The following is a 12,780-nucleotide window of genomic DNA, read 5'->3' as shown; positions in this document are numbered from 1 at the left end:
AGTGTCGCAGACGAAGTGCGGAATATTCTGCTCTATCAAGATCTAGTCCAGCCAGCTGAGCACATAGCGCTGTTAACTGGCGCCACACTCTAGAGACACCCATACAGCCGTGAATACGTTCCAGTTCCTTAACCTGGGTAGAAAGGCTGTCTCTTTATCTTGCACAGCTTATTATCAGCAGCAGAAATAGAGATGATTTAACCCCTTATAACTGCCTTTAGTGCCTCCCCAAGAGTTGCTATAGAGACGTCAAGGATGTAATTGATTTCTAGGTAATTCAAGATAGCTGCTTGAATTTGAGAGACCGCTTCTGGACATTGTAGCAGTGTTTCACACATGCACCATGTTCGACGTGGAGCCTTGGCTGGGTCTATCCTCAAGGACAGCGTTACCGCTGAATGGTCGGAGAGTACTGTGGGGAGTACACTGTGTCTTTGGTTAAGCTATTAATGGTTTTCGTGGCTAGACAATAATCTAACCTCGCATACGTTTTAAATGCATGAGAACAGAAAGTGTATTCCCATTCATCTGTGTGGAAAGACCTCCAAATATCACAGTCACCGGTCTTTAATCCACTTAAGCCAGTTTTTCGTAATTGCCCGAGCCTAACCATGTCGTTGTGCTGATCTATCAAGATCTGAGTTAAATAATAGCTTAAGATCACCCCCCAGGTGGACCTCTGTGTCTGTTGCAGCTAGTGCTTCGGTGAGTGCCTTGCGTAAGAACGGTTTTGGGCCTTCGTTGGCGGCATATAGCGATCGTATCGTAAAAGTTGTTTTCCCCAGTGTAACCTGATTGGACATTAATCTACGTTCTGCTACCTTGGGTCCTACGGTCCCCTTAAAGGATCGTGCTACTAATATGGGTACTCCGGATGTTTTGGAACAGGCGGAGGAAAAGAGTTGTTGTGGAAGGGCTCGTTATCCGAGCCGATGGCAGTCTCTGGATAGGAGGTGTGTCTCTTGGAGTAAGTATATGTCTGAACTGGAGTTCTCAATGTAGGATACTATTGCTTTACGTTTAATTGGATTGTTTAACCCAGGGGTCTCCAAAACCGGTCCTGGAGGGCCGGATCCATGCCAGATTTTTAAAATAACTACATGTATCTCAATGGGGATATCCAAACAATCTGGCATTGATCCGGCCCTCCAGGACCGGTTTGGAGACCCCTGGTTTAACCCCTTCACATTTAAAGTCAGTATTTTCAAGGTGTTGTCTAACATCAACTTATAGGGGGAAGGATGTATACCATTCCTATGGGCCCATGTGATGTGGGTAGGAAGGTCGGCTGAGGGGGTGAATATGTTGAGTGAGGTATAGTGTGTGAACATGGTGATCCTTAGTGTTGTACCCGAAAAAAGGAAAACCCCAAACAATATTTAAAACTAGGGTTCGTAACATAGTTCCCGATGCAAACTTCAGTCTTCCAGGTCTGTAGAGTGAGAAAGGAAATGGGGTCCAAAATGTGGCCTGTGATTCCGTCCCTCTCCCGGCCCCCCAAGCTGTGTGTGTGCATTAAGTACTCATCTCTGCAGGAGATCTACTATTCCTCTGTTCAGGCCAGGGCTTCTGGAATGGAGCGGAAAGCTGCTTGCTACCCCTCTGCGATCACAGCTGGGTCCTGGCACGTCAGACCAGTTTTCTTTCTGAGGTTGTTGCTCTAGTTTCGTCGCAGCCTTTTGCAGGCAGAAGATGTGGACTATGATTGATCTTGTTCCAGGTCTATGCGAGTATTTGGCAGGCTTTGGTGAGTGTGCAGAGTTGATAGAGCTTGCTTCCCAGACTAAAGATAATACGGAAAGGGTGGCCCCAGGAGTAGGCTACACCTTTTCCTCGCAGCTGCTGGGTGACTGGTCTGAATTCACAGCGCTCCTGTAGTGTGCTTGCTGCTAGGTCTTGGAAAAGGACTGGAGTCTCGCCACGGATGTTTAATGGATGTTTCTAACATGCCTTGCGGAGGATGGCTTCTTTTACAGGCAAGTCGTGAACGCAGACCAGGATGTCTGCTGGGGGAGCTCCCGGTGGTAGAGCCCTCCCTACTCGATGTGTGCACGCTCTATCTTGATAGTGTGCTTAGGGGTTGTTCCCAATATATACTGGAAGAGGTCATCTACATATGCATTGATATCATCCCACTCGGCCTTGTATGTTATCCCTCGGATACGTATGTTACTGTGTCTAGACCCCTTTTCCAGGTCTTCAGCGTGAGCCTGTAGATCTAGATGCTGTTCTTTGAGTCAAAGGACCCACTGTTGTAGGGAGTGCAATTCCTGCTCATGGCTATTTCACCTTTCCTCCAGGGCTACGACGTGGTCTCCCAAGGAGTCTGTTTCTGAAGATCTTCTCTCAAGGAGGAAAAGGATAAGTTACTTACCTGTAATCCTAGTTCTCTTCCAGGAGTGTCCTCACTAAAGTCATAAGCATTGAATATTCCCGCCCAATGCGCGGGGACCCCGGAATATACACACACACACATACATCATTTGCAGTGCATCCTCCCAGAAAAAAAACAAGGCAAACCAATGCTCTGAAACCTTGTTTTTGCAACACATACAAAAGAAAACGAGGACAATGAGACACTTGAAAACTCTATGATGAACACCAGAAAAATTGTCCTGCAAAGAATACAGGCATTCTTAGCCCATAGATGGCAATGACAGCTTTACAGCATAGAAAATTAAAGCAATTGCAAGGCAAAACTGGCACTTGGGGTGACAGCTAGGTCAGTTCTTTGCGGAGTCGCGGAGGTCAGGGCACAAGGAGATGTCAGAATTCTAGATCATTTGCCCGGGGAGGTGGGTGGGTTGCTTATGACTTTGATGAGGATACCCCTGGAAAAGAACTAGGATTACAGGTAAGTAAGAACAAAAGTTACTTACCTGTAAACTGTGTTTCATAGATTCACATGCTTGAATATTCCCAGTTGTCGGAGTGGGAGTCCCACTGTACATAAAATAGTAGTAAAATCATCACATATATAAAAATATATATCAGTAATAATAATAATAAAATAGAATTTAATAATAGAATGCTTGAAAGTACCATAGAACATTATTAACACATAAGGAAGCATTGAGGGAGAATTAATTCACTGCAATATCCATGTCGTTATGATAGTCCAAATTCCAGCCAATCAGGCTGTCGCACCCTCTAGAACCTTCTCAGAAGCTCAGGCCCTCAGATTTTCGTAGCACAAGCGTGACAAAAGAGTCGATGAGGAGAAGAGAGCCTCCAAGGGGAGGAAGGGTGGGTCGCATCTGAATCTATGAAAGACACCAATACTGGAGAACCACAGTTTACAGGTAAGTAACTTTTGTTCTTCTCCAGTATTGGGGTGTCTTTCATAGATTCACATGCTTGTATAGAATAGCCAATATATCCATAAAAGGTTACAACTGTAATGCATGAACATATCGCATATTTAAACAAACACTATTAATGGTACACTGATGCGAAAATGCTAAATCTTTTATGGCAGGAGGAGGGAAGCAACAGAGGCTCACCTTACTTGAAATAATTCTGAAGCACCGCTTGACTCACAGCAGTGTCTGCGCTGTCAATTACCTCCAGACAGTAGTGCCTCGTATAACATACGTCTGCTGGACCACGTTGCCACTCTGCAGATCTTATGGAGAGGCACTCCAGCGAATAGGGCAGTGGAGTATGACACTGCTCCTGTCGAGTGGGCCCTCACCGGAGTAGGTAAGGGCTTGCCAATCTTTGTTTGACAAAAAGAGATAGCTGATGTCAAACCATGGGGCAATGGTTTTTTTGGTCACTGGATGCACTAAACGCATCCGCTCATACACAAGAAAGGTGCGAAGGCAGCTGTCCGTTGTATGTAGAATTTAATACATCGTTTAAATCTAAAGAATGTAGAGTGCGCTCAGCTAAAGACTGAGGGTTTGGAAAGAAAGTTTCATAGGATGACTGGTTCATAAAGGTGAAAGTCAGATAGAACCTGTGGTATAAATAGTGGATTGGTGCGCAGCACCAGAGAGTCATATGGACGTTGAAGGTAAATATGTTTGATGGTAAAAGCTTGCATAGGACTCACACGGCGAGAAGACGTGAGAGCAAGAAGGAGGGAAACTTTCTATGTTAGAAATGTCGAATCCGTGAAATGGATCGGTTCAAAGAAGCTTTGAGAAGCTGGGCCAATACGACGTTGAGGTGGGCGGGCACATACTGTAGATGCCCTAAAAGAACTTGCGAATAATCTGGGAGGATTAGAGAGACCTGAATCCGTCATGGCGAAAACGAGGAGTGCAGCCAGTACTTTTCAAGACTAAATGAGAAAAGGGCTGACTTTGCCATAAGGAGAAAAACAGGTAGGATTTGCTCTGGTGTAGCGTGCACGGAATTGATGCAGACAGACTCGCACCAGATACCAAAGCGTTTACATTTTAGTTTATATGTCTAAGTAGTGGAGGGGCTCTTGCGTTCGCGAGAAACCTCCCTTCAGTCTGAGGCAATGCACAAGTGAGCAAATTCAGAGTGCTCAGGTTGAGGCCGCAAGCACAAGGCCTGAGGAATGCGGATGGTGAATACTGCACTGTCCCAGCCAGGAAACTGGATAACAGTTCCAAGCGGTTAGTGTGTGACGTGCGTTGGAGAGGCGTCCATCTGCCTTTGATGGAAAAAACCTTAAAGGTGCGCACCCTAACCTTCCAGAGAGGCATCATTGGTAAGGGTGAGCGGTGCAGCGTCTGAGGAGGGGGCGGCCTGCTCCAACACTGGAAACGTGGGCCAACCAGCCCAGCGGTGTCCTCATTCGAAAGGCAAATAAGATTTTGTCGTTGAATGAGCCAGATAGCTGTCGCCACTGCTTGGCTAGCTCCTCTAGCATTTTTCTCATGTGTGATCTGCAGTTGGGAACCAACTGGATGCAGGTGGAGGCCGTGGCCAGGAATGACTGAGGATCTACTGAAACTGACCTTTTTTTTTTGTACGTAGAAGAACCACCAAGTGGGAGATGCAACCCTGTCATTCGTGTGAGACAAACACCTTTGCTAGGTTTGCATTGATTGATGCTCCGAGAAATGTTCATATGGGAGCTAGGACTAGTTGGGACTTGTCATGATTTATTGAAAACCAGGTTTTGAAACCGTGACTGACAAGTCTGGGTGTGCTGGACTGCTTGTTGATAAGAGCGAGCCCTTATTATACAGTTGTCTAAGTAATGATACATTTGTAGGCCTTCGCAGATGTAGACATGCTGCCACTGGTGCCAGGATCTACGAAAAGACACGTGGAGCGGACCGAAGTCCAAAAGGTAGGACCTTGAATTGAAAAAGTTTTGTACCTATTGTAAAGTGTATCCACTTCCTGTGCTTTGGAAGGATTGGCACATGAAAGTAGACATCCTGGAGGTCGAGTGTAATTATAAAGTCGTTCTGGCAGTAGAACTTTAAGACCTTCTTGAGGTACAACATTTGAAAAGTTTGCGCAAAGATCTAAAATCTGGCGCTTCTTTCCTGACTTGGTTGTTGATGAGGAACGGATTGTAAACCTTAACTCTGTTGTTGGAGATTCGGACCACTCCGACGATCCCCGTGTGTATCAATATAGACACTTATGCAAACGAAATTCCACCGCCAGCCTTTTTGGGATGGATTATGGGTGGATTCTAAGGCAAGTCGTTTCCTGGAAGAATTACCTCCTGTATACGATTTAGAGTTGAATAATGCAGTTGGTTCTGATTGTAGGAGTGATACTGGGTAGAACTCCTTGGAAAAGAGGATGTAGAGCTGCAACCTCGGGCACCATGAAAGGGCTGCTTTCTGTACTGGAGAGAACCGAAGGCGCGGGTAGTGTCTGCAGTGTCTGCTTAACATGTTGGCCAAGAGAGATTACCCATAAAAGGTACGTCCATTATTTTAGTCTGAACCTCTGGGCGAAAAACCGAGCGTTCTGCCAACCTTGTCTTTGCAATACTGCTGCTGCTGCGAGTGGAGACGCAATGTGCACTGCACGGTCTATTGTTTCTGATGCACTTCCATTCTTCTGCAGAATCCTTGAAGCGTCAGCTGAGGAGGTTTCGGGAACAAGGGCTACTTGCGCCAACATGCCAGACTAACTCTGGCAGTGGTACCTGCCCAAAATGGCTAAAGAGTTGCCTGCTGAAACTGTGGTTGCAGCCATTGTGGAGAACTTTTCCCCCCAATAATACGAGGCATCGACCTTCCCGGTCGGGAGAAAAACATCAAAGGAGAAGCGGAATTGCAAGGACGTCGCTGGGCCACCAGAGCAAAAGATGAGTCAGGTTGTAGTTGAGAGACAAGACAAGCAGATGAATTGTCTGGCGTTTTAAATTTGTGTTTGAGGCGTGAAAGAACCGCCAGAGCAGATCTTGGGCTCAGAAAGAGTCAAAGACCTCGTCAAATAAAAGGTAACAGAGGAACTGAACGAACTTGTGTCCGTAGTTAATTATAAAATCAAAGAGAAAAACGGTCTGCTTCTTTCCTCGTGACGAGGGGAAGATGAAAGCGAGTCGTCGTTCTCTCCCAGAGGAGGTGTGATCCTCCAATATCCACCGGAGGGCAATGTAATGGAGATTTAGGTGTAAGAGAGGGTATATTTTCACTATGGAACAGGACTTGGCAGCCTCGGCGTCAGAAAAACATAATTCTGGTCTTAAGGAACCAGAGGCTGAGAGACTGGCTAAGTTTTATAGCGTTGAGTAAGGAGCCATCACATGGATGTAGCGGAAAAACAGTTTACGACTACTAAATAGGCTACAAGAGCACTGTGCATATAGCCAACTGTCAACTGGGTTAACCGTCGACTAATCCAACTGTTGACTGGGTCAAATGTCGATGAGACCAACCGTTAAAGCCATTTTTATTTATTTTTTTATTACATTTATATGGCGCAACAGCTACCCTGAGGGTTTCCCGGCGCCTTGGATCCGAGTTTTTACCAGGTGGAGTGGAATTTAATGGTTGAATATGGAATTTATTGGTTGAATAGCCATGCCTTAATGCCTTTCCGCCATCTGCGTCAACACAGCTAACTGTCGACAACGCCAACCCTTGACAAAGCCAACCCTTGACGCAGCTTTCCATTGTTGGATAAAGTTGATAGTCGATGAAGTAATTGCTGAAGCTTAACGTCTACGGAGCTGACCGTCGACGAGGCCACCGTCGACGAGCCCACCATCGACGCAGCTCTGTCGTCAACGAAGCCAATCGTTGACGAGGCCAATGATCTATGAACTTTACCGTCGCCGAGGATGACTGTTGATGAAGGTTACAGTCGACGAAGGTTACCGTCGACGAGCTACCGTCGACGAGCCCACTATCGACGAAGCGGACTGTCGCCAACGGGTCAACCGTCGACGAGGACAACTGTCGACGGGCCAACCGTCGACGAGCCTGACCGTCGACGAGGCTTACTGTCGACGAGGCTTATTTCACTGTCGATGGAGCCACCGTCTACGACTAGGCCACCGTCAACGAGGCTTATACGGTTGAGACTCGTCGACACACTCAACGTAGTCGTCGACGAAGTGACGACCACAACAGAGTCTTTAATCGTCGACGGGTGTGTCGACGGACTGGCACCTTTCTATAGTGTGAAGGTGGCAGTAAGAGTCTGAAACGCCAGAGACCAGGTCCTGTTGGCGTGGAACAATATCCAGAGGATCCTACTTCATCCTTGGAGGCCAAGGAGAAGGAATCTCAGTTCCACACCCACGCTTAGAGAGGACTTAGCATGTCCAGAACAAACACTCTCCAGGTCAGAGACAGGGGTGTCTGAAAGTCTACAACCTCTGTAGCCACAGAAAGAGACGAGCCTCTCCGTTCTCAAAGGTCCTTTGAGAAAAGGGTTCCACAGAACCTGCGACTCCTCACCTCAAGTTCAGAAAATAAAAACAGGACTATCATGAGGGTCCTTAGAAAAAAGGCGAAGCAGTGTTCAAAATAAAGACTTCTTTGAAGAAAAGTAAAAATACTTGCAGAATGTAGAAATTTTGAAGAAAAAACTGAGCAGAGCTCAGGGAGACTCCCTTCACACGACGTGCGGTAGAAAATCTGAGGGCCTGAGCTTCTGAGGAGAAGGTTCTAGAGGGTGCAACAGCCCGATTGGCTGGAATTTGGACTATCATAACGACATGGATATGCCAGTGAAGTGATTCTCCCTCAATGCTTCCTTATGTGTTAGTATTGTTCTATGGTACTTTCAAGCATTCTATTGTTAAATTCTATTTTATTATTATTATTATTATTACTAGGATATATAATTTTATATATGTGAATTTTTACTACTATTTTATGTACCGTGGGACTCACCCTCCGAAGACAGGGAATATTCAAGCATGTGAATCTATGAAAGACACCCCAATACTGGAGAACTTATCCTTCTCTTCCAGGGGATCCTCATCAATAGTCATAAGCACTGAATCGAATATCAAGCCCATCCTCTACTCCTGCGGGCAAATGACAACCACAAATGACAGTAATATAGAAATAACATCAAATGACTTTATGTCTCTCTATTGGCCCAGCTTATGGGAGCTGGGTATGCGTCCATTGCTTCTTCTGGCGTGGTTCTCGGTCCCAGGCTGGAGGCTGTGCTCGATCATGATCAGTGTTGCGGCCCAGCTTGCATCTGGTGTCAGTTTGGTCTCAGCAGAGACGTTATCAGGGACCCAGTACCAGGGTCGAGGAACTGGAGCTTCCGATGTGGAATTCCACCCCATATAGCTTTTTTAGGGGCACAGAGCAGCTTGGGCATCGAAGGGGATGGAGAGAAAGGACTGAGACGTCCTACTCGTCCGCCAATTTGACCATGCTCCCTAAGTATTTTTTAGCACTTACGTTACACACAGATTACACACAGTATAAGATAGATTGCTAAAAAAAATGCTCAAATGGTTTGAAGATAAAATGGTGCTTCCAAAATATAGAGTATGTCCCTTCAACACCTCACAACTTCATAGCTCAGTCGTTAACTCTTTTCACTAACGCTCAAAAAGACTAAATCTTTGCCATCACAAACCTTCCAGTCATTGGATCAATTAAAGCCATCCTTTACATTTGTAAATTAACTCTTGGCGAACATCTGCATTTCTTTCAGGCAAGCAGGCACCTTGGCAGAAAGGCTCAGTAGATGGAGGCTCTGAAAAACCTAGTCCACAGCGCTTCCTTTCATCTGGGCCCATCTCCTAGAATCGACTCTACTAGAATGCTCTAAAGAGAATACACGAGGCGCAGAAGCATGTGCATAGTATTCTGTTTAGAGCGCGTGGCCATCACATGGCCATTCTGCAACCCCTCCCTTTGCAAGTCATCACACTGGGACAACTTGGAAAGGGAGGAGTGATAAAAGGCAGCTGATGATAGACAAGCAGCCCCAGGAGTACAGGGCTGATATTGTACACGCCCAGGGCTGCTTCAGAATGTGGCGCTGTTCAGTGTCATTTGTGGGCGCTCCCCGAAGACCCCAATTATAGCAGAATCGGGCCAGTCAGCCTGTTCTGCTTAAGTTTACCTGCTTCCAATAGACAAATGCGCGCTAGCCAACGTGTCTAAATTAAAACTGGGAATGCTTTTAGGTTCATTTAAATAGGATGGTAATTGCTTTTTACAATTACCAACCATATCACTTTTTGCAATTGAAAAGCATGAAAAGCATCCACTCTGGGGCCCACCGACCCCTGCCCCCCTCACCATCTACCACTGAGCTGCGGCCGCCATCGCACCCGAACTACAAGGCGCCATCAACACCATCTTCAAAACAGGAACCTTCCCAGATGACTGAAAGCTTGCAGAAGTCAGAACCCTGCTCAAGAAGCCCACAGCTGACCCCACCGACCTCAAGAACTATCGGCCCATCTCACTCCTCCCCTTCACAGCAACAGTTGCAGAGAAAACAGTCAACAGGAAACGGACATGATTCATTGAAGAGAACGCTGTCCTCAACCCGTCCCAATCCGGATTCCGAAGCAACCACAGCACAGAGACTGCCCTACTCCCCGCCACAGGCGACATCCACACCCTCCTGGACCAAGGCCACTCCGCAGCCCTTGACCAATCAGCGGCCTTCAACACCGTCTCCCACCGTACACTAGTCACCAGACTACACAACGCAGGCATAGAAGGAACAGCCCTGGACTGGATCCGATCATTCCTCACCAGAAGAAGCCAAATGATCAGACTTCCTCTCTGACCCCAAGAAAATCACCTGCAGAGTCCCACAGGGTTCATCTCCGAGCCCCACCCTCTTCAACATCTACATGGCCCCCCTCACAGCCATCATAGACAACACAGCCTCAGCATCGTATCCTACGCCGACACCCAGCTCATCCTCTCCCTCACCAAAGACCCAACCACTGCCAAACTCAAATTCCAGAAAGGAAAGCAAGACGTTGCAGTCTGGATGACTAACAGCTGCCTGAAGCTCAACGCTGAGAAGAAAGAAGTCCACCCCTTCTGCATGGCACAACACCTGGTGGCCGACCGCCCTCTGAAGCCCACCTACCCCCTCAGACCACGCCAAGAACCTCAGCATGGTATTCGACTCATCACTCACCATGACCCGACAGGTCAATGTCGTCACCTTCAAGTGGATCCCCCTGAGTCAAGGAAGACAGTCACCCACGCACTCATCACCAGCAGACTGGACTATAGAAAGGCACTCTCTCCGGCATCAACAAGTCGCTACTCCACAAACTCTAGACTATACAGAACACCGCTGCCAGACTCATCCTCTGCATCCTCCGATACAAACACATCAGACAACACCTATGAAGTGGAGAAAAGAGTCACATTTAAAATCCTCACTCACACCTACAACGGACCCAAATACTTCAACAACAATCAACTTCCACGTACCCAAAAGAAACCTCCGATCTTCCAACCTCGCACTGGCTGAAACCCCGGGCATCCACAGAGCCAGAGCAGGCGGAAGATCCTTCTCTCACATTGCAGCCAAGACCTGGAAGAAGCTACTGGCAGACATCAGACGCGCCCCCTCCCTGAACACCTTCAGGAAGACCCTCAAGACCTGGCTTTTCGGCTAAACAGATCTGCGGACCTCCCCCTTCAGCGTCTTGAGACTCTCACGGGTGAGTAGCGCGCTTACAATCCTTGAATTGATCGCAATTACCAGCCATATCACTTAATTTGATGGGTGTAGCCCCTTCCGCCCACCTCCAGAAACTGTCGCTGGTGGGGCCCTCTGCACCTTCTGGAACACCCACAATCTGGGCATTTGTGCCCCCCTTTCTTCATCATCTGCACGTTCCTGGAGCTATTCTACCTGCAGGGTAGCTGAGAAACTTGTGCAGTGTGTTCCATGTGCTATGGTGACAGGGTGGAGAGCGTCATATCATTTGTTTTGACCCGGTCAGCCAACTTGCATTGGCAGTCTTTAAGGAGGCTAATGTGTGATGCCCCCCCAGGAGTTGTTCAATGGCCACACGAGAGTCCTGTATTTCCTGGAGAATAATGTTTAATTCATCCAGAGGTGGTACCGCCATGGTGGGTGGAATACGCTCTTCTGGTGTCGGCTGAGGAGCACTTGGAAAGAGTGGACCGGGAGCGAGACGGGCGACTCGTTTACTAGCCCTGGTTCTTGTGTGTCTCATTGTTCTTGCTGTTGGCCCTCAATTCCAACAACAAGGGAGGGATGTGGACCCTGTCACCACATCAGGGGGGCTCCCGGTCCCCCTCCCATGGCAGAGGTCTGCAGGATTTTAGTCATTATGCTCCCCATAGCATGTACAGGTTACACTGTAACAAGGTGAACGAATGGTGAGGAAAGGTTAACGGAATGGCCAAATCAGAGCTGTATTGATAGGCCTGACGCACAATGGGCTAGAAGTTCGTAAGTGTCCCTTTACTTTGCCTGGGTGGCCTGGACAGCGGGGAAGGAAGATTCACAACTTGGTACAGTGGATATCACAGATGTGCAGGCATTTGGGTATGCAGCACCCTAAACAGGTGTGCCCCATACACACGTGGGGTCTAATCTGATGGTTTCCCTCTCTGTGTGTGTCTCAATCGTCTGCACCCCAAAACAATAGACGGCGGGCCATAATTTATGCGCTGGAGAGGTCAGCACCGACAGTAAAATAGGACCGAAAGTAGCCTGCTATGGATTAGGCCCCCAACTGTTTAGGTAGTCTTATGCATGTCGCAGCCACTCTTTATTGGTCATATTCTAATCCTAGGAGGTCATCAGAATGCTGTGGAGATCGTCCAGTTTCCCAGAGTTAGGTCGCTATTGATGCATATGCCAGAGGGTATCTGCTTCCAGGCAGGGCCAAGCTCATTGGCTGGCAGCGCGCTCCACCCTCCCAATACACTGTGATAGTGCAGCCTGGATGTTGAGAATGCTTTGTAAAGGACCCAGGGCTGCCAGTGTCTCAGATCATTTAGGGCTGCAGGTGAGGCGAGCACCACTATGTAGTGCTGGGTTGCATGTGCCTTCACGCCAACACCACCATCCTCGTGCATGAGGCCAAGGCCCTGCAGCCATCATCGGTAGACCCCAGAACGAATATGCTACTTACCAGTATGCATCTGTTCTTGGCATGTAGGGCTGCTGACATTCATATCTGTGCATAGATCGCCGCCTAGTGTTGGGTCCGGATGATTGCACATTGTTGTCCTGGAAGAGTCTTCGAAGTATCACGAGATAGGTGGCTCCTCCCCTGGACTACAGTGCGCATGGGCATCCTCTCCATCCTCAGATTGTTTTTCGCAATTGTGGCAGAGATGGAGTGTAATACAGTAAGTGATGACCATGCTAAGAGTAATTCCGAGTGCTGCA

The 12,780-nt window shown here is 47.7% G+C and overlaps 1 protein-coding gene across 1 annotated transcript in view; it reads right to left on the bottom strand.

Moving 5' to 3' along the window:
- Positions 1-12,780, bottom strand: part of HAUS1 (HAUS augmin like complex subunit 1) — a 274,094-nt gene that overhangs the window by 20,525 nt on the left and 240,789 nt on the right. The gene's annotated exons all lie outside the window — the stretch shown is intronic.

Source organism: Lissotriton vulgaris, chromosome 3_1, assembly GCF_964263255.1.
Source record: "Lissotriton vulgaris chromosome 3_1, aLisVul1.2, whole genome shotgun sequence".
Taxonomy (NCBI): domain Eukaryota; kingdom Metazoa; phylum Chordata; class Amphibia; order Caudata; family Salamandridae; genus Lissotriton; species Lissotriton vulgaris.
The sequence above is the reverse complement of the archived record's forward strand: the minus strand, read 5'-3'. Positions and strand labels throughout refer to the sequence as shown.